Source organism: Carcharhinus amblyrhynchos, chromosome 12 (genome assembly GCF_965287045.1).
Source record: "Carcharhinus amblyrhynchos chromosome 12, sCarAmb.v2.hapA, whole genome shotgun sequence".
In the NCBI taxonomy this organism is placed as follows: Eukaryota; Metazoa; Chordata; class Chondrichthyes; order Carcharhiniformes; family Carcharhinidae; genus Carcharhinus; species Carcharhinus amblyrhynchos.
In genome coordinates this window covers 50,952,820-50,976,043 of record NC_137335.1, presented here as the reverse complement: position 1 = coordinate 50,976,043, position 23,224 = coordinate 50,952,820, and the positions used below count along the sequence as shown (strand labels likewise).

Below are 23,224 nucleotides of genomic sequence, written 5' to 3'. Positions count from 1 at the left end.
TTGTGCAAGCTTTCAACATCTTCTATAATTTTGATGCACAGAAGCAGCACTGCTTCTGCAGTTTGCAAATGAAAAAAGGTCAACAATTTGACTCAATAAGAATACAACAATGAGATTAAAATGTAAAGGCAATTGCCTTCAGACTGTGTTTTACTTTAATTCAGCACTCAACTCTACAACCATATTTTTAACATTTACCCAGCATACTTCCCGGATATTTAATTTTAATATTTTGGAATAAATTATTAAGTTAAAGTGACATCTCATTTCCTGGAGGTTTAAAGGGAGAATAAGTACACTTTAAAATACCTATTTTCAAAAGGAATGCAAGACTGAATTCCATTAGTTTTAGTGCATTATATGGACATTAATGCACTTGTGTTCATCGTAAAGCCTTGAGATATCATTTTACCCATTAAGCTTGATATCATGAAATGATGTTTTATGACAAATATTAATGTTTTCATTTTAATCTACTTGTGGTATATTGGCCCAGATTCAGCAGTAGTATGACAGTGAAACTGCCTTAAGTCCTCCTCTGGAATCTACAGCAACCATTGAATCTGTACATGTGCAGTTAAACACTGAAATTCAGAAGGTGCTGTCAGTAATTCTAGGCTTCTCCACTGTTGCAGTCCCCACAGACTGTAATCAATTAGGAATCAGTAGACTGAGAAAAACCTGCACTCTGAAGCAGTAATATTGCTGTTAAAGTGCCCCAAAAATGTTAGGCCTAGTTAATGAAATGCAATTGGGTTTTAGTGATATATTAATTCATAAATACTGCTGAAGAACATCTCTGGTCCTGGAAGACTAATCTTATATTTGTGCAAAGCCACATTTTTCCATTCTGATTTTAAAAATTGTTAATAAATTTTTTTTGAAGAGTTACTGATATTGCAGTTACTGATATTGAGTTACTGATATAATGTGTTTGTCCCCAGCATTTATTTTGCATTCTAAAATTTAATTAAAAGTGAAGGTTAATCAGCACATTTTACTTCCTGGTTTGTTGTCTGTGAGGATGGTTGGCTGCTTACCTTACTGGTTGACACTGTGACCACTGTGCCACCGTGTTTGGGCTGCATGGTGGCACAGTTGTTAGCACTGCTGTCTCACAGCGCCAGCAACCTGAATTCGATTCCTGACTTGGGTCACTATCTGTGTGCAGTTTGCACATTCTCCGTGTCTGCATGGGTTTCCTCCCACAGTCCAAAAGAATTGCACTGACCATGCTAAATTCTCCCTCTGTGTACCTGAACAGATGCTGGAGTGTGGCGATTAGGGGACCTTCACAGTAACTTCATTGCAGTGTTAATGTAAGCCTACTTGTGACTAATTAATTAATAATGACAGTTGCTAGATATGGAAATCCTCTTGGCTTGACGCCAGATTCAAACTAAAGTCAGGAAAAGGAATTCTAAGCCACAGAGATTGCTAGATCTTTGCAGACAGCTTTCATCAAGGTCAGCTGCAGGCAACATCACGTCACTGCTGACTACAAAAGTGCAAGCCATGAAGATCATGGCTAGAAACGTCCTTGAAGGATGCCGCACAGCTACTCATTTGAGTTAGTGAACATGGTCTTCTTGGTTGTACATAAAGTTCATTGCATCACTCACTCAGACAATATTTCTAATTAAATGCAAACTGGTTTGTCAGTGGAGTATCAATTCTCTGAAAAATAGTAGACTGGATTTTCTCTCAATGACACAAATCCCCCACCATGAGAACCGACGCGAATCCTCACTACTTCCAAAGGGTCTGCTGCAATTGAGTTCCCAACAGGCAACTGACCAGACAGCATCGGGCCTTCTACACGATGAGGACAAAATCTTGTCCTCGAGAGTTGCTGGCTGATCAGAGGCTGTCAGCTCTCCATGGCAGACAGTGGCACCACAACAGTGGCTGTTGGTAATGCAACAAGATCCAGTCTCAGGGTCAATGTTGGATCCTAGGACACAGGTTAGTGAAGTGTTGGGGGCAGGGGTGGGGGGTTAACTTTTCTCTAATAGACTCCTATCAGTGCTAAAACCATTACTGTTATTTCTGCATTGAATTTATCCTCATGACCCGTTGTTGCAAAAATGAATAGATGGAACTGGCCAAGTGGTTGAAGCCATTGATATTTAAAATGTTGGAGCTTGGGTTGTACGCTATAACATGTTAACTGTAATTTATAGCAGCTCAAAATGCTTTTTGTTGCATGCTGATTTGTTGGAGTATTTTGATTGATAAGAAACATCTGATAGAATTAATTGGTTGATACAAGGGTATGCACAGACATATAAAGATCCCAGTTTTTCCTTCTGGACATATCTTTATTAAATACTTAAGTTATTTTATTTAGATATTAAGTGCAAAAAATTTGACGACCAAGATGCCACTCTAGGGGTGAATAATACGCAGGATGGGGGAGGGTGGAAGCAAAGTCAGCATGAAACTAACGTGCTTCATGCCGACCCATCCCACAACCTGAAGGCATGGCGAGTTGGCTAAACAAGGGCTAAGTACGACTCCACCCTTCACTGGGGAATGAAGGCTCCACCCTCAGGAGCTGCTGGCCAATCTGATGAGCCATAAGCTGCATCAATCCTGGCAACACCAAAAGCACGTCAATGGCAGCTGCCAGGACTGAAGATCCCTGGAATTAAAATTCAGGAGTTGTTTAAGAGATTAATTCGCACTAAATCCCTTTCACCCTTCACTTCCATCCTTGTTGTTCTACCCTTAAAAATTACAGAATGAGAATAGGGATGTTTTGCTGCAGTTATGATGTGGAGGTGCTGGCGTTGGACTGGGGTAAACACAGTAAGAAGTCTGGCAACACCAGGTTAAAGTTCAACAAGTTTATTTGGTAGTAAATGCCACTAGCTTTTGGAATTTGCCCCTTTGCCAGGTGAGTGACCTGACTCACCTAATGCTGAATGCTGTTAAGACTCACATTCCAAACATTATCTTGTAATCGAGTTTGTGTCTATACATGCTCTGTTTGTGAGCCAAACTCTTCATTCACCCGATGAAGAGGCAACACTCCGAAAGCTTGTGCTACCAAATAAACCTGTTGGACTTCAACCTGGTGTTATGAAACTACTTACTGTGCCTACCCCAGTCCAACGCCTAGCAACTCCCCATTTTGCTATGGAGGGAAAGCAGCCAAGGCTTACCAGACGGATTCCTGGCATGGTTGGACAGATGTATGAGGAGAGATTGAGTTCGTTATATTTGCTGGAGTTTAGAAGAATGAGGGGGGAATTGCATAGAAACCTATAAAGTTCTAACAGGACTGGACAGAGTAGGTGCAGGAAGGATGTTCCTGATGGTGATGGAGTCCAGGACCAGAGGTCACAGTCTGAGGATACAGGGTAAACAAGATAGAACTGATACGAGGAGAAATTTCTTCACCTAGAGAGTAGTGAGCTTGTGGAATTCTTTATCACAGAAAGCAGTTGAGGCTAAAATACAGTATAGCACTTGGGACTAAAGGGATCAAAGGATGTGGGGAGAAACTGGGAATAGGTCACTGAGTTAGATGATCAGCCATAATCATAATGAATGGTGGAGCAAGCTTGATTGGCCAAATGGCCTACAGCTTCTATTTTCTATGCTTCTAACACCTTGATTTTTAAAATTCTCATCCTTCTTTTCAAATCCCTCCCTCACTAAACTTTTCTGCCTCTTTTTCCTCCTTCAAGGCACACATCTGTGAATATCCCCATTTCAATTTTATGACAAAAGGAAGGCCATTTGATGAAGCTGAAGATGGTTTGGCTTACGACATTATCTTGAAAATCCTGCAATGATGTGCTGGAACGGAGATGATTGGCTTCCCACAGTCACAACCATAACTATTTGTACTGGCTATGGCTCCAACCAGCCATATTCCCATTGATTCCAATTTTGCTGGGGTTCTTTGGTGCTATAACAAATGCTGCCTTGATGTCAAGGGCAGTCACTCTCACCTCAGCTCTGGAGTTCAGCTCTTCTGTCCATGCTTGAACCATGTTTGTAATGAAGTCAGGAGCTGAGTGGCCCTTGCAGAACTCATGAAAGTTGGTGTGCAGGTTATTGCTAAGCAAGTGCTGTTTGTTAGCACTGTTGATGATCCTCTCCATCACTTTACTGATGATTTGAGAGTAGACTGATGGGGTGGTAATTGGCAGGTTGGATTTGTCCTGCTTTTTGTGCACAGGACATATCTGGGCAATTTTTCACATTTCTGGGTTGTTGCCTGTGGGCACAGCAAACTCTGGAGCACAAGTCTTCAGTGCTATTGCCAGAATATTAGCTTCTGCAGGATCCAAGTATTCAGCTATTTCTTGAAATGGAGTGAATTGAATTGGCTGAAGACTAGAATCTCTAACACTGGGAAAATTGAGATGGATCATCTGTTTGGTACTTCTGGCTGAAGATTTTTAAAAATTTATTCATGGGATATGGGCATCGCTGGCTGAGCCAGCATTTATTGTCCATTTAAGAGTCAACCATATTTAATGTGGGTCTGGAGTCACATGTAGGCCGGACCAGGTAAGGATGATAGATTTCCTTCCCATTAATGAGTTTGATGGGTTTTTGCAACAATCGACAATAGTTTCACAGTCAACATCTGACTTTTAATTCCAGAAATTTATTGAAATAAAATTTCACCATCTGCCATAGTGGGATTCAAATGTGGGATCCTACAGCATTGCCCTGGGTCTCTGGGTTATTAATTCAGCGACAATACCACTACACCTCTACCTCCCCTTACAGCCTTATGTCTTGCATTGATGTGCAGCAGCCTTTTCTCTGAAAATGATGTGCTGGGTTCCTGCATCATTGAGGATGGGGATATTTGTGGAGCCTCCTCCTCCTCCAGTGAGTTGTTGAACTGTCCACTACCTGCTGGATGCAGTAGGATGGCAGAGTTTAAATTTGATCTGTTGGTTGGGGAAATCGCGATTGCTTGATGTGTTTTCTGTTGGCACGCAAGCAGCAGGGTTGTAGCTTCATCACATTGTCACCTGATTTTTAGGTATGTCCGGCGTTGTCCCTAGATGCCCTGCTGCATTCTTCACTGAACCAAAGTTGATCCCCTGGCTTGTTGATAATGATAATTTGGGGACTACCCAAGGTCATGAGGTTACAGATTGTGGTCGAGTACAATTCTGCTGATGGTCCATAGTTCCACATAGAGCGGCACGGTGACAGTGGTTAGTATTGCTATCTCATAGCGCCAGGAATCCAGGTTTGATTCCCAGCTTGGGTCACTGTTTGTGCACAGTCAGCACGTTCTCCCCACGTCCACCATCCCTGTGTCTGCTTGGGTTTCCACTGGGTGTGCCAGTTTCCCCTCCCAGTCCAAAAGATGTGCTGGTTAGGTGCACTGTCCATGCTAAATTCTGTCTGTGTACCCAAACAGGTGCTGGGCTGTGGTGGCTAGGAGAATTTCACAGTAACCTCATTGCAGTGTTAATGTAAGCCTACTTGTGACACAAATAAATAAAGAACAAAGAAATTAACAGCACAGGAACAGGCCCTTCGGACCTCCAAGCCTGCAGCGACTGAACTAAAACCCCCTATCCTCCCAGGGACCATATCCCTCCATTCCCATCCTAGTCATATATTTGCCAAGATGCCCCTTAAAATCACTATTGTCTCTGCTTCCACTAGCTCCCATGGCAGCAAGGTCCACAGTGCCTACCACCCTCTGTGTAAAAAACTTGCCTTGTATATCTCCTTTAAACCTTGCACCTTGCATCTACCCTCACACTTTAAACTTATGCCTCCTAGTAACTGACTCTTCCAGTCTGGGAGAAAGCTTCTGACTATCCACTCTGTCCATGTCCCTCATAGTCTTGTGGACTTGTATCCATCATTCCAGTGAGAACAAATAAATTTAAACTTAAAACTTAGATGCCCAGTCTTGATTTGCTGGACTTGTTCAAAGTCTATTCCACTTAGCATGGTGGTGGTGCCACACAACATAATGGAGGGCATCTGCTCTGTGAAGGTGGGACTTTGTCTCCACAGAGATTGTGCAGCGGTCATTCCTACTGATACTGTCATGGACAGATGCGCCAGTGGCAGGCAGGTTGGTGAGGATGAAGTCAAGTATTTGTTTTTCCTCTTGTTGGTTCCTGCACCACCTGACAGACCCAGTGTAGTAGTTATGTTCTTCAGGACTTGACCAGCTCAGTCTCTGGTGGTACTACCACACTCTGGCCCTTGCCACCCTCAGTGCTTCCTCCAACTAGTGTTCAACAATGGAGGGGTATTGATTCATCAGCTAAGGGGTAGGTAGGCCAGTACATGGTAACGAGCAGGAAGTTTCCTTGCCCATGTTTTACCTGATGCCATGAGACGTCGGTATTGTTGAGGACTCCCAAGACAACTCGCTCCTAACTCTGCTGCCAACTCTACTGGGTCTGTCCTGCTGGTGGGACAGGACATATCCAGGATGGTGATGGTGTTGTATGGGACACTGTCCATAAAGTATTCCATGAGAATGACTATGTCAGGCTTTAGCACTAGCCTCCAGATGTTAGTAAGGAGGGTTTTTCAGGGTTGATTGGACTGAGTTTGCCACTGTCCTTTCTGGTGCCTGGGTCAATGTTACAATACCTTATTGGTTGGATATAATCAACTGACTTGTTATGCAATTTCAGAGGGTAATTAGGAGTCAACCACATTGCAATTGATCTAGAGTGACAACTAGGCCAGTAGTAGTAAGGATAGTAGATTTTGTTCTCTAAAAGGCATTGGCAAATCAAATGGATTTTTACTTCAATTGACAACAACATGGTCATCATTAGACTTTTAATTCCAGATTTTTATTGATTAAATTCAAACTTGGATTGGAACATTACCTTTGGACTACCCAGAGCATTACTCTGAGTCTCTGGATTACTGGCCCAGTAAAATATCACTACAGCACTTTCTTAACTCAACCCTAAATAGCCACCCTTTTATTCTGAGTGTGTGATTCCAGGTCCTGACTCCCCAGGCAGGAGAAACATTCTACCAGCATTCAGCCTATCTAGCCCCTTGAGAATTTTACAAATTTCAATAAGACCACCTCTCATTCTTCTAAATTTCAGGGGTTATAGAGCTTGTTCATGGATCTCTTTTGCTTTATGAAAATGCTGATTTCCATTTTTGAAATACTTATTAGAACGCCAAATAATTTGAAGCAAAACCCTAAAACAAGTTTGACAAGATTTTTATCCAGGAGGGGGTCCCAGAAGAAGCATGAAAGAGAAGTTACAAAAATTCATCATGATGAGAAAACTGAGTAGTATGTCCACATTATTTAGGACTTAAGAATTATTTTTCGGGATGTTGCAGTTAGGAAAGGTTGATGACAATATATTAAGTGAAAGGGAAAGTTGATGGAAGACATAGATATTGGTAGCATCGGGAACTGACACAGTCCACTTGTGTAAGGAGTGGGTACAACACAACTAAAAAAAAATACAAAGAAAGAACAGGGGACTGATCAAGTTGGTTGCATTCCCTATCTTTCTAGTCAACTCAATGCAATCCATATCATTAGCAATGTCAAGTAACTTAAAAAGTGCCAAAAGTTTAAACTTAAAGAAAAATTAATGACGTATATGCTCCCAAATTTAAGGGAGAAAAATGCTACTGATGCCAAATCAGTGATGGTCAACATTCAGCATTTCTAAGTTAGAAAAAGTTATACATTCAGTGTCTCAAATCCGGCTGTCCAGAAGCCAGAGTTGTGTGAATACGGATTTTTTGCGGTGTGCCGTGCGTCAATTTTAATTGGAAAAAAAACACATTGGAGCATTTAGCTAGGCACTATATTGGCGTGGTACGTTTGTTATTGGATTATTTATCTGCTTCACTGTTTGAGTACCGGTCTGTTTCCATGATCCAAAGGACCTGTGATCCTACCACTCAAGGCCCCAACTACCCAACCCTAAATCTGGCATGGACTCAGTCCTGTGGTTGCCAGTTTTGAGACATTGCATCACGTGAGGCAACGTTGTTACCACAGAATATTTTGATCTCATGGAAAGTCTATTGCAAAGGATAACAGGTGGTACAAGGGGAAAGGACTCTCAGTGATATCAGCACAGTTATTCAGCAATCAGAGTGGCACGATGGCACAGTGGTTAGCACTGCTGCTTCACGGATCCAGAGACCTGGGTTCAATTCCAGTCTTGGGTGACTGTCCGTGTGGAGCTTGCATGTTCTTCCCATGTCTGCGTGGGTTTCTTCTGGGTGCTCCAGTTTCCTCCCACAGTCCAAAGACATGGGGATTAGGTGGGCTGGCCATGGTAAATTGTCCCTTAATTTCCCAAGATGTGTGGGTTAGATGGATTAGGGTGGGGAAGAGAGCTGGGCAAGATAACCAGTCAGAGAGTCGGTGCAGAGTCGACGGGCTGAACAGCCTCTTCTGCACTGCAGGAGTTGCATGTTGTATGTATGACTCTGTGCATCGATCAATTTCCCATGTAATATTACATCTAACTACTTTTGTCAACTCAATGTGTGACATAAACAGGATGCACGATAATGGACATCCTTATCAACAAACAAGTCAAGTAAAAGGTCAAAGTCCCATTTACAAGATACCCAGCTTAATTATGAAATCAAGGAGATAGAACATATATTGCTCAACTGCATATATACATCCTCTGTATACACAATAATAATTCAGAAACAAAAGGCTGCAAATGTTAGTCCTCGTCTTCCCTGCTAACCCAATCAATATTAATACAGATATTATTTGTGACACCAATAGTTTTTAGTGTCATGTAAAGTGCATTTTTGAATCCTTATTTGTTGCAGCAGGCTTCTTATGCCAGGCCATTTATGCAAAGCTGGAACAAAGTTAACTTTAATAGAGGCTGTGCACTTTACCATTCTTCACTAGTGTCTCTACAGCAGCTTTCTGTAAATTTAATATCATCTGCGCTGTTACTAATCAGCAGCATCTACGGAATAGAGTTTTAGCCCATTCTTGACTCCGATAAAGGGAGTGGAAACATAATCAAACTTCCAGGTTTCCTCTATGGAATCGGGTTAAGTATCCTGCAGGAATCAATCACATGATCATAAATACCCATTTGTCATCAGCTGAAACACACACAGATTCAGTTTTAGTTCCAAGAATGCAACAAATTTGGCTTAAAGTCCCCAACTGCTATTTTTAAGACACTGGTTAGTGTGTGCTCATGTAAAATTACTGTTTTAATTACATTCTAATTTATTTGAAACAAAATGGGTAGTAAATAGGAATTTTGAAAAAGCCTTTATGCTAAAAGTGCATTCACATACATTTCACTTGCATTGAGAGAGTTTTCTCAAAGGTTATTTTGTTCTTCATTTCCAAAATGTCAAGGTTGAAAGGGGGAATTAAAAAAAAAAGTCTTTTGGTCATCAAAGGGTTAATGTCATGTCCTTACCATTTCTAAATTACAATTAGCAGCAGGAAGTATCTAGAGATCATCAATATACTCAGCAGATAAGCATTTAAGTTTAATCTGTTTTTCAATTTTTAAGAATAAAGGCAGTAAAGGTTGTCTAAAATATTTATGAGGAAGTCATCCCAGAAACAATCTACATTTGATTTACTGTGCAGCAGTATGGTCACAGTGGATTAGACGTACAAAACCTCTAACAAAAGAACAACAGCTGATGCATGTGATGTTAGGAGGTGACTGAACAGTTAAAGCATGCTGCTGGCTTCAGGCAAGCAGTCAGCAGATGTAGACAAAAGGCAGTGACAAGAATAACCCTCTCTCCAAGGCGAGGAGTCGAGAATCCAAAATACCAATAACCCTTTTCTCCTTGCCCTCCTCCCTACTGTTATCTTCTTATAATAGTAAGCGCACGATTCCCTTTTACAGTCAAAAAATGAGACGGTACCACAGCAGCATTTGTTAACCCTTGAAGTAATTAAATGACAGAAATTGAACTTTTTGGGAACTAAATATCTTTCGGGACTTACTGGGTCTGATTAATTTCCCTTTTAGAAAGGTTTTGCAAATCAGTTTGTTTTTTGGGGGAAAATAGCAAAAGCCAGGCTCTCGCCTCTTTCATCTTTGTAAAATTCCCCCTCCCAATACAAGTGACATTGGTTCACTTGTAAGTGTTTTGTGAAGGCAGGGCAAACAAGCACGGTTTCAGTGACTGCTAACCTTGGTATGTACTGACACTTATGATGAGTATCCGCAGGACACAGAAGGCAGGCAGGCTGCTATGTCAGGCTTTTATAATGTGCTGCCGAGTCTGGGGACAGTCAGAAGATCAAACAAATGACCCCCGAAGGCACAGCAACTTAGAAATGAGGTGATTCTTTGGAACAAAGTGACTCCATTTACATTGTACAAACTACGCGCTCTTTTGTCCTGACAAGCTCACGGCGACTTGATTGACTGCTGCCACCTGATGCTGAGGAGGTGCAGTGGGTTATTATGTTCTTAAGTTCTAGGAATTGCTGAGTCTAATAAAAGGAACCTGGGTGACGCTTATTTGTCATCAGTACTTTACGCCGCAGACATTCCAATTGTTATTTTGTTTGGGGAATTTGTGTAGATGCATGTCCCCCTGGTTTGGAACAAAGCAGGACACAAGAGGGGGCAAAAAAAACAGCAGGAGGCAAATAGTCAAAGTACTTCACCGAACATTCATTCACCCTTGCATGCACATGACTTCTCTGAACAAACTCACCGTTCCCTGCTGTTTGTTAAGCAAATATTGATCAAGGAGAATTGCATCTCCTGATAGCAGTGACATAAGCTGGGGACTTGTTCTACTCTGCAGACACAGTCAATTCCATGTCTAAAGAATGAAGGACATTTTGCCCATCACGCACGCTTTTAACTGTGGATGGTTTGTGCAACTACAACATTATGTTAAACATTTCTGCAGACTCAGAGATTCATTCCTTAAAATGAAATTTAAACATTAAGAAAATGGTCATAAAATATAAAGACAGTGTCACTGAGAAATTCTGAAAATAAAAATCAAGTGGAGAAACAGCAGCTCATCTGGGAGGACTCTCAAAGTGTTCCATTTCATTCCATTCAAGAGGTTTTCAGTGAAATGAGGAAACATGATCTATAGTTCTCTTACTTCCAATATTTTCAAATTTGAGGGAAGCAGAGCACAGTAATTCCAGGTTTAAAATTCTTTCTCATTAGTCAGTAGATTAAAAATGCATGTCTGTTCACTCGAGTAGGCTAACAGCTTGGTCTGGCCACTTTACAGACAATAATCAATTCTTAATACCTCTTGGTAGTGGGATGATCCCATTAGGTAAGAAATGGACACATACACATCGCTAATTGTGGCTCGGAGTGAAAACATTCTGGTTTGGTCAGCAACTTACAAAAAAAAGAAATTCTTGCAGCTTCAAACCGAGTTGTAGGCACAGAGACCAAGCTAAGAGACCAACAAAGAAACTGTATTTAAAACTAAAAGGGAGATTTTATTAGACTTAATTTGTGATTAGTGATTAAGATTACAAGATTACTTTGCCTAACTTGGAAAAGGGTTGCAGAGCGGTTAAAGTGTGGTTAGTGGAATAAACAGGTGCAAAGAGAAAAAGGCTCTATTCTGCAGAACTTAATGCCTTCCCACTAAGGTACTTAAAAAGCCAGATTTATGGCATGGTATGAGCCCATAAACTTTACAGTAACATGTGCTTAATGTGATTTTCTACTTTGATACTGTATGTGGCAATGCTATCATTATGCCGATTTAAGTGAACTGTCAAAGATCCTAACCAGCATACTGTATCCCAATTTCTTTTCTGACACACAAACGTGATCTAAGTGGTTATGTTTTGTCATAAGATTTGAAGGAAATGACATGATGCAAGGTATGTAGTTCAGAATGTGAGGTTACTACGAATACTAATTTCTCATTGGACAAAATGTCCATTCAGAGATTCAGATTTTCAGTGCAAATCACCAACAACGCCGGCACTGCCACGTCACCAACAACGCCGGCACTGCCACGTCACCAACAACGCCGGCACTGCCACGTCACCAACAACGCCGGCACTGCCACGTCACCAACAACGCCGGCACTGCCACGTCACCAACAACGCTGGCAGACTTAAGTTGATCTGTGAGCTCCTACTTCTTGAGTATTATATGCCAGCACTAATATTCTGCATGCTCCCACTTCCTAGAGGGCCTTGCTCTTTTTAAGACTGTGAAGAGTTGTACACCCACGAACCCCAACATTTTATTTCAATTTTAGAGCTGCTTTTACAGTCAGACTGCTATGAGAGCAGAAAAAAATATTGACATGGAATAGTGCAGCACAAAGGTTCAGTGCATTACTCAAAATATTTCGCCCCAGTATTTTCATGGATCATTGCACCATCACAATATCAAACTCAGTAAACGTTATGGTTGGGCTGACAACACTTTTGTCCACTTCTGTCTTCACATATACTTTGACAAGCAAGTTTCTAAAGTCATTCAGAAGTTAATTTAAGATAGGCCTTTAAAATCCCATTCACTTAAAACATTGGGGTAGAATAGAGAACAACTGCCACTGGGGAAGCGGGGGATGCAACACTTCTGCCTAGGACAGAGCTGTTGTTTCACAGCATTGCACTCTGCTTTGAAGGTAATACATCTGAACGTGAATGTTTGAATAAAACAAACTAAAGAATTATATTCACCAACAGAAATCACTGCATAACAAGACGAAGATCCGGACTGATTAGAAAGAATTTAATCCAGTAGCTGCTTCAAACAATGACACTCTTGCAACTTTTTATGTTGTTTGGTAAGGGACACTCATCAGATATCAACTATTTTCCACAGTGATTTACTCAATCAGCCTTCTCCCCCACTTCAATTTATTTAAAGCCCTGTCTTGAATTCAATAATTTAATTTTTAGCATTGAACATGATAAATGCCCACAATCCTCGGGTATTAAGTGCAGCTATATTTTATGCAATTGTAAACAACCAGACAGAAATAAATAGAAAATGGATTAAAACCACCACTACCAAGTTTTATTTATCTAAAGGGTTGTATTTCCACAGCAAATGACAGGATTATATTGGCATTCCGCAAAAACAGGGATTTTCATTTCTTTGTACATGATTATGTGCCTTCACAGACAATCCTATTGTGAGATCTCTAAATAAAACTTTGGTCAACTCTTTGCTGCACAAGTTTGTGCTTGACACAACAGAACCTGCTGCCTAGCTGTCCTGAGATGTCAGCTCATCATGTAGGATTTGAGGCTCAGCTTCACATTGTAACCATCTACCCCAATAAATTCATTAGAGAGGTGGTGGACACCATGTATGCCAAAGCAGGGCATACTACCCCTGCAAGTTGTACAAAAAAAAAACTTCACCCAGATCTCCAGATGAAACTATGACACGGAGTTTGAACTGTAAGTAATGATTCACTCTAGCCAAATCCCACAAAGCGATTGAGCCAAGCACATGCCATGAGTTAGGCAATAATGAACAAAATGTGTGTGCGCGCGTGTGTTTATGGAAAGTACAAGGAATCGATGGTTCCTCAATTTTTTTACTAACATATTTGGAAATGTAGTTATCCAAATGGGCTAAACCTAATGAGGGAGTATTGATCCCTGTTTTGTCTTCACTAATACTCCTTTTTGGACATGTTATGAAATCAACAGAGTCACCTCACTGTTTGAATACTCGGCTTCCAAATGTGCACCAATGTTTACTTTCAGGGTCTGCTCAGGAGTGGCCTACATACAACTTGCCCTATGATTGTTCATTCCACTGTGTTGGGAACCTATTCAGAACCTCAACACAGTAATAGGACTGAGGTCAGGAAACTGGAAGTTGGATTTAAACTTTTGTGGCACAGGAAGCATCATTGTACAAAATATTTTTATTTGAATTTTAGGGTGTGTTGGATTGAAATTGGATGGCCTTATCTTTTTTGGGTGGCAGGACGGCAGTATTTTCCTACTTCATGCCCCTTCTCAAGGGACACCTTCATTCTACTATCTGGCACGATAAGCAAGCTGCAGAAAGTTTGCCCACCTCATATGTGTGATTGGAGCATGGCGGTGAGCAGGCCTCTTAATGATGTTAAAGAGTTGATTCAGACATAATGGGCCAAATGGCCTCCTTCTGCACTATAAGGATTCTATGATAGTTTGGCAACCAGAACTGAACACAATACTCCAACTGTGACCTCACCAAAGTTCTTCCTGACAAACAATGTTGGGAATCCCTTTGACATGCATTCGCATGTTATGTATGCTCATTAAAAGGCCAATTCAGTGGAACTAAGTTCCCCTCCAAAATAATTTCACCAACACAGGTAGATGAGGTATACTTTTATTATGATTAACGGTGAGTTGGTGCTATGTTGTCCTCTTTGGGAACACCTTGTGCATGGGCTACATTTATAGATGAGGTGGTAGAGGGGAAATGCAGGCTGCCCGGGTGCCTTTTAAATATGGCAGTCGGAATTTTACACTATGCGGTCTGTCACTGCTGTGAGAAGCAGCAAGGTTCTTGTGGATACATTTTTAATAAGCTGAATGGCACAAGATCACTTTTGGTCAACCATCTTACTGCCACCAGAAACCATTTCCAATTAGACCAAACTTAGATCATTCTAGAACGGAAGATTCCAGCCATAATGTCTAACATTAGATGTGGGCTGGAATTCTCCAACCTCGTCCATGGCTGGGATTTTCTGACCCCACTGCGGTGAGTGGAGCTTTGGCTGAACTCCAAATTCTGTTTTTGTTGGCAGCACCAATGGGGTGAACTAGAATGGAGAATCTCAGCCATGATTTGCCAATTGGACAGCACTTACTGAGTGTGTTTTAAAGTTTATTTATTGATGTCACAAGTAGGCTTACATTGCTCAACACTGCAATAAAAATTTACTGTGAAAATCCACTAGTTGTCACACTTCGGCGACGGTTCGGGTACAGTGGGGGAGAATTTAGCATGGCTAATACACCCAACCAGCACGTCTTTCAGACAATGGGAGAAACCAGAGTACCGTGAGAAACCTACACAGACACAGGGAGAACATGCAGACTCCACACAGACAGTGGCCGAAACCGGGAATCGAACCTGAGTTGCTGGCACTGAGAAAACAGTGCTAATCACTGTGCCACCATACCGTCTTTGTGTGTGCTATGAATTACAATAATAACCAATGTAAGGCGATCAGTCAGGCTCACATGTGACTCACTTTCACTTGCTAGGAGCCACATATGTTCATACACAGGGACGTGCCCTCTGCAAACAGAAGGTACAGGATGAGACGTTGCATCTCTTTTGAAACACACAAAAGCATGGTGGGCAATAGTTGTTTGGTGCAATCTCCATGCAGTGCCTTGACCAGAGTCAACTTGCTAAATACTCAGCACCCTTTTTGCATGCAGTACAAATTGTTGCTCCCTTTTAAATTAGGCATTCTTGCATTGTCTGCTGAGTGCAGATGAAAAGCTTCAACAGCATGCTTCTTTTTCAGCAATAATCAATTTATTTATTTTCTTTATTGTCCAAGTTATTATAATCTATTATAACACGTATAAGTGTTTTGGTTTAGTTATTTATTGGCTTTTGCCATTTATTGTCCAATAAATTAATTTGGCATCTAATGCCTAAACTTGGTACAGCAATGTTCTGCCATTTCTTAAAGATGTGAGGAAACTCCTGCAGAGAACTAAGATGGGTTCAACAGACAAACCAAACTTAAAGGGTTTTCATGTGTGATCCTGGGCACACTAAGAATTAGTTTCAAAGATGGGAGTAACCTACACAACCAATCTAGAGATACAAAGGTCAAAAAATACCCAAAGTAAAAAGGGACAAAGAAAGACTCAGTGATGCGAAGGAAGTTTAAATTATATTACAGGGAACAAGTCTAACATATAATTTTTGCTGGGTTGATCAAGCTTTTAACCAACTCATCAACAGACATTTCACTATTCTCAAGTAAGCATTGTTTTATATGGTTTTGTAATGAATAGTTGAAAAGTTGGAAAGATGCAATACAGCCATTTTAATATACCCCATTTTTTCCAATGCAAACTTTTTCCCTAATTGTGATGCCAAAGTGGGGCAACTGCTGTTGGCAATTGGCAAAAGCAGCAAAGGCGACATGAGATAAAACTTATGCTGCCAGAGGGTGGTGGAGCAAACTGAATTTCAGCTTTCGAAATGGAATTGGATAAGCACCTGAAGGGAAGAAGTGTACAGGCTTTCCAAAAAAGGGCAGGAGAGGACCTGCTTGATGGGCCAAATGGCCTCTTTCAGCACTACAACATTCTATGAATATGTTCTACAACGCTATGAGATGTCAAGAAAAATCTACATGGATTCAGGAAGAGAGACATTGCAAACATAATTGTGTTATTAGTTTACAGCCTACTTACGCAGTTCTATTTTCTGGTACAGAAAGATTAAAATAAACAATCGATCTCGACTGGCAAGAAGTTGTAATTGTCAGCTCGATTTTCACAATAAAACAATTTTATTTAAGGATATAAGTAAGTTTGGGGGAAAAAAAAGGTAAAATTCACAAATGCAAAATGACCCCCTTAAGTCTTCAGCCATGTTTCCAAACCTGATACATACAATCTCAAAGTAAAATTTGCTTACAAAAACAGACCAACATGTAAACATTAATTTCACAGAATCAATGACCTATGTGAGATACAACTCTGTTCCAAGATAAGCTGGCTCTAGTGTCACTTTGTCAAACAGATTTCAGGTTTCTCAGTTAGATAAAGATGGTTTCAAAATGGGCTGACGTGTTGCAACCAAGGTTCAAATGTTATTTGGCCTTGAAGCAGCCACCAGTCTTCGAGCACAAAGCTGGATAAACATACTTAAAAATGATAAGATAGCTGGTACATTGATCTCTTTCTAGCACTTTTAAAACAAAATTTGATTCATATGCTTTTAAGTCAATCACTCAACAGACAAGTTAAAGGAATGGTGAACCTTACGGACAATTTTAATTTACAACACTGACAAACAGGAGAAAATGGACTAATAAAATGTTGGATGTATAATAAATCACAATTGCATCTTGCATTATGTGTTATCGCCTCTCCCTGCACATTATAGCATCAATTCTTTACAACAATGGCTCACACAGGAAAGGTAGATTACTCCCTTTGAGGTTGCATCTTATCCTTGAAATGAAGTTAAGCCCTCATCCATAGAGTACGATATGTAACTAATAAATCAAAAAGAGTTGCCTCTGTTTAAGAGACATTGGTGGTTGAAACCTATGTGATTTCTCCATCTTATACACGTCTTATTAAAAAAAAACACCTTTCCACCATGTAACCACTGTAATCTTCAAGTAGAACAGTATAAAGCTATGATCCATTTTATTTTTCATAAAAAGCAGAACTTTCTCTTCATTTTAGTGCAGGCATGTGGTTGCCAAATATGTTAGCACTTGCAAAGTCAATTACAATTAGCAACAGTAAGGGAAACAATTTTGTGAAACATGATTCTCAGTAAGCCAATTTCGGATAACATTTGATCAATGCCATTAATCTTATACTAGAGATTGAAAAACAGACTCCTGGGATATTAAAATAAAGCATAAAATCCCTACAGCACAGGAGGAGGCCATTTGGCCCATCGAATCAGCAGCGACTCTTTGACAAAGTACCTTACTTGGACTCTCCCCCCCACCCTATCCCTCTAACCCCACACATTTACCTTGGCTAATCCATCTAACTTTGTGCCCCCTGGGACACTAAGGGGCAATTTAATGTGGCCAATCCACCTAATCTGCACCTCTTTGGAGTGTGGGAGGAAAATCCATGAGGAGAATGTGAAAACTCCACACAGACATAATTACCCAAGGTTGTAATTGACCTGGGTCCCTGGCGCTGCAAGGCAGCAGTGCCAACCACATGGCCCAAATAGGTGAGAACATTCTAAATGAGTCAGAAAAATTCCAAAGCTCTCCAGATTTAAGAACTGTGCCTATATATTGAAAAACCATAAATGTCACCCAATTATTTAATAAGAGAGTTTGAGAAGTACAAACTTTGAAATTTTCCAGTCCCACCCATCCCGGACCAGATAAACTCCCACCTGAGATGAATGAACCTTTTGCCTGTCCATCAAATTCTCTGTCCCAGCCACTGTGGTGGGATGGGAAGAATTTGACAAAAGTTATCGATGTTAGTTGAAATCACTTCTGAGGAAGTTACTGAAATCATCAAGGTCAGGCGTGACCGTGTACTTATCTGCAATCAGAGACAGCATGGATTTGTGAAAATGGGTTATATCTGCTTAATCCAACTTAACCCAACTTAAGCAAACCTTAATGACACATAGAATCGGATATCATTTTATGACACGATTGGCATTTGGGTGAGAATTAAGGGATAAATTAACTTTCTTAAATTTATCGTATAAGTTTGGTTCATATTCCCTTGCTTTGAGGGTTGGGAGGTGATTTAATTGCACTGTTTGAAATGAAAAGGGGACCTGATAAGGAAGAGGTTTGAAGGATTGAATGGCATGCACCTGTTCCCAAACTCTGTCAAGGTCCTGGCAGTTGAAGGGTGGTCAGCTGGAAACATGACAATTGCAAACAATCTTACTTCGAGGACAGAGGGTTATTGTACATGGAGAGTAAATTATTTACTCCGTTTGGAATTCTCTGCTTATCTTTTGGATCGTTCCTCAAGCAGCGCCACTCAAGGAGACTTGATCATAGACTCCAAGCATCACAAAGACACCTTTGCAGAACTGCCTGTTCTTAGCAGGCAAATATAGTACTAAAGGTCACGGAAATGTCTTGAAAGATTGCATATTTGAAGCTAACAATGCTTTTCTTAGTGAAATAGATTCTGGCCCAATAAAGGTCAATCTCTTAATGCAAACTAGTGAGCCGGCATTCATAAATCTTAATCCCATGTAGTACAGCAGAACAGTCAACCTCCTAATACTTTGGGCTGAATCTTTCCTGGAGTGGCAATAATCATAACGTTGTTACTGCATTTTTTTTACTGATATTAGACAGGAGCTGCACATTTCTCAACTGGATTCCCAATGCAGAAATGTGCAGCATTGCTACTTCAGGAGCCCTTTCCCTATAGTGCAGCCACATCCACTTCTTATGGCACTATCTGCCATTAACGGCTAAGTTTAAAGATCGCAGCCACTGTGACAGGAGAAAAGCTAAGTGTGTAAGGAAGTGAGTAGTGGATAGAATGGGTTGGGGCAGGGAGTGAGAGGGGAGGACAGTAATAGGGTGGGGAAGAGTTGAGGGGCAAGGGTAGGGTTCTTGAGGTGGGGGCGAATAGTCAAGAGCATGGGTCGGATAGTCGAATAATACTGTGTAAAGGGTTCAGTTTAAAATGAGCTGGAATAAACCCTACCGAAGGCGATGATCCTGGGTGAATGCACCTGCATTCGCAGAAAGGATAATTCATTCTGCTAGTCATATGGAACAAGTTATCAATTTATCTAACCTGACATTCAGCTCGAAAGAACTAGAACATCAGGTGCTAAAAGGACTACCCTCTCTGTACAAAATCTCTGATTACTTTATTAGAAATGAGTGGGTGTCTATTAGAAATGAGTGGGTGTAAACATGGAAAGCTATTTTGCTTAATGGGTGAAAATAGGCACTAAGTCAGTGCCGCATTTAACTTGTTTGGAAGTCTGGATTTAATGTGCAACTTTTATCCTAATTGCCAATCACCATAATTTAAACTTTCCCAGGGCTCCCGAAGACATCCGTGGCTTTTGCACTCAACTGCTGATTAAGCTACTGTGTGCGGAGCTTTCCGGCTGGCACATGCAGCATCAGGGATCAACAGAGAGGGTGCATTAGGGTTAGGGTTCAGCACTAGTTCTCCAATGTAGCACCAGAGGCCTTAGAGGCATTCAAACCACTTCTAAATCCTGGATAACTAGGGTAATGATTCCCTGAGACTCCACTGGACTCCTCAACACACACCTCTCGATTACCTGACCCACGCTCTTGACTATCCTCCCCCACCCCGAGAACCCTACCCTTGCCCCTCAACTACTCCCCACCCTATTACTGTCCCCACCCCCTCACTCCCTGCCCCAACCCATTCTACCCACTACTCACTTCCTTACACACTTAGCTTCTCTCCTGTCACAGTGGCTGCGATCTTTAAACTAAGCCGTTAATGGCAGATAGTGCCATAAGAAGTGGATGTGGCTGCACTATAGGGAAAGGGCTCCTGAAGTAGCAATGCTGCACATTTCTGCATTGGGAATCCAGTTGAGAAATGTGCAGCTCCTGTCTAATGTCAGTAAAAAAAAAAAGAATGCAGTAACAATGTAATGGTTCAGAGAAGGAGGGATGTGCTGTGCTCACAGTGGGGGAAAGGACATGATTTTGCCTTCCTATCATTGCAGATTCTGGTGCCACTCTGCCTGGCCTTTTACCCTCCTCCCATTCCCTGTCCAGAACACAGGAGACCTGTAAGCAAGGTACCCAAGAACAAGCAGTCCCTTCCTCCAAAGCATCCAGTAAGATGAAGGAGCACAGCATGTGCTATTTTCAGGTAATATCCTCAACGAAATTCCAGAATAAATATTGCTCAAGTATTGGTGAAATATTGACAAAGTTATCCAGAAAGTCTGCTTTCAGAGGTCCCTTTTAACGATCATGAAATGGAATGATCTGTATTCTTGAAAGCAGCACTTGAAATCGGCATTACTACTGGGTGCAATCTTCTGGCTCTTCATGCTGGTGGGACCTTCTGGACCTTGCCATATGTTTCCCAGCAGTGTGGAGTGGAATGAATGGGAAACCCCCATTGACAGCGGCAGGCCCAGAAGCTCCCGCTGCTGGCCAACAGTGTGTCACCTCCCACCACCAAGAAAAATACCATGGGAAGGGCCAGAGAATCCTGGCGACTCTATAGTCTCAAATAGCTGAAGCACGAGCCACCAAAATGCTTTGTAACGATTTTGATAAGCACCAGCAGATATTTCAAATTGCAAACATCTGTTTACCAAGTCTCTGCACAGCCATCCTTAGGGTTCCCTTCAACAACTTTACAAAAATGTTGTTTTGGCCTAAATGCAGGCTAAATGGATATTTCAGCTAAAGACACCTTGCCAGCTCTACCTCTTTTACGCCTCAAGTTTTTGGTGGAAATTGCTCCTAGAGTTCTCAAGGAGCACAATGATTAAAGTTGACTTAATTCTGTTCCTTCCACCCAAAAACAAATTATAAGCAAGACAATAGGTCTTATAAACTTGCTAACTGTATTTGTGTTGGGGGAAAGGAAAAGGATGGGGATGAATAAAACGTTGACAAATAATCTGCAATATAAGCCACTCCACTGTGCAATTATTTATCTTGGGGACAGCGACGCAAATACAAATATGTGTCAGCTAAACCAAGAGCTACATGGATTCCCAATTAGTACAGGAGATGATTTGGCCAATCTGCATGAAAAAGGCGAAGCACAGTATTGTGTTACGGTGCACTAGTGCATTTATTTATATTTTAGGTAGTTGCACTGTTTCACCTTAATGGTGTCCATTCTGCATCACATTAAAAAAAAGTTGGAGTAAAAGTGGTGTTGGGAGTTCCCAGCAGCCTCGAGGCAGCTGCTTTGTGAGCAAGAAGGAAATAGACTCTTTAAACTTCCTGTGCCAAGGGAAGCTATTTCCTTCCTGTTACGCAGATGCAATTCCACCACTGCAATGCGAAAGGACATTTAAAAGTAGCTAATGAAGATTAACTTGGCAGAATGAAACCACGCACTATTCTGCCAAACAGATTTTTTGGCCATAGTACATGGAATTGCATTATTGTATTAGTATGAACTGCAGAAATAAGCGTGCCTCTCTGCAACAAATTCTGCACACTGAAAAGGGTTTCCACGCATTTCCTTCAACTTTATTACCTTCCAGTTAATTTCATAAAGTGTTCAATCAGATAAGCATTCAGAGTCCCAAAAGATATTCTTCCTCCCTTCAATATTTTCAGCTCAATTCAGTACATTAGCATAAGAACAACCCATTTATTTGCCTGGGTTTTTTCAGCTCTTGTATGGAGACCTGCCCAACCAATTATGTATTTTCCTTACAATTCTGTCTCCTGGTCTAACCAGCACAAACTAAAACCCCTCCTGATACAGGCAGAACCATTGACAGTAAGCAATATGCCAAAGGATTATTAAAGTCAACTGAGCTTCAAAACAACTTGTTTGAAATGTTTGTACTAAAGGATCTTCATGTGGGACTGCTTAATTGCATAATCTGTTTAATAGCATTGGTGTCTCTGGAGCTGCTGATATGCAATTATGTAGGTATGTTCAGGAGATGGAAGTCCCAAGTGATTTTGATTAAAATTATATTATGAAAACAAGCTATATGCAACAGTTGACTGAAATGTCATTTGGAACTCAATTGAATTCTTAAATTACAAGGGAGGGGGAATTATTTTTAAGCCATTTTTCACATTTATACCTCTCCATTTCTGCTTTTCCTCATTTACAAGGCACCTTATGTAAACATATTGTATTTGCATCCTGTAGCCTTCACTTTGACTGTCTATTGAGGGGATTTAAATTCAACAATTAGTCTACCTTGTTAGTGATCCCCAAAATATAATTCCTTTTGGACATTCTATTCTCCCAAATAGTGCCATTATGATTGGAGGCTTCCACTGAATACCTTTCTACTAGATATTTGCTGTACTCAGAAATATATCAAATGATCATATTTTATAATATGCATAAACGTGCAGCAATTTAACAGTTTTTCTTTGCAAAGCAGGCCATTTAATCTGATTGCAAGAACCTGTGGAGTTCACTTAACTATTCTGTACCATTTCGGAAGTCTAAGACACGAATGGCTGCATTTTGTACAAAAAAAGCTTGTACAATGCAAATCCAGCAAAGTTTTCACCCGAGTCTCAGAACCAACATCGTTACAAAATGTTTAAGTGTCATTAGGTGGATGTCTTTGTGTCTGCATTTTGTCTCTTGTTCCATTAATGAAACTCAGTAGTAGGAAACTCACTAGAAGAAAAATCTTCAAATACTATTTTGGCAGCAATGATTTTTCAAAAGGAACTGGAACGGATCTTTTACGTACAATCTTTTCCCACCCAGAAATTTCCATATGTTGCATGGGAAGGCTGCCATTTTTGGATGAATTCGATCTGGAGGGTTGTTTTCAGATAATACAGACCAATCGCTCTGTGATAAATTATTTTTCACAACATAAGTACAACTATATGAGATCTT

General features: G+C 40.8%; 1 protein-coding gene across 3 annotated transcripts in view; it reads right to left on the bottom strand.

Moving 5' to 3' along the window:
- Window positions 1–23,224, bottom strand: part of prox1a (prospero homeobox 1a) — a 114,292-nt gene that overhangs the window by 7,570 nt on the left and 83,498 nt on the right. The gene's annotated exons all lie outside the window — the stretch shown is intronic.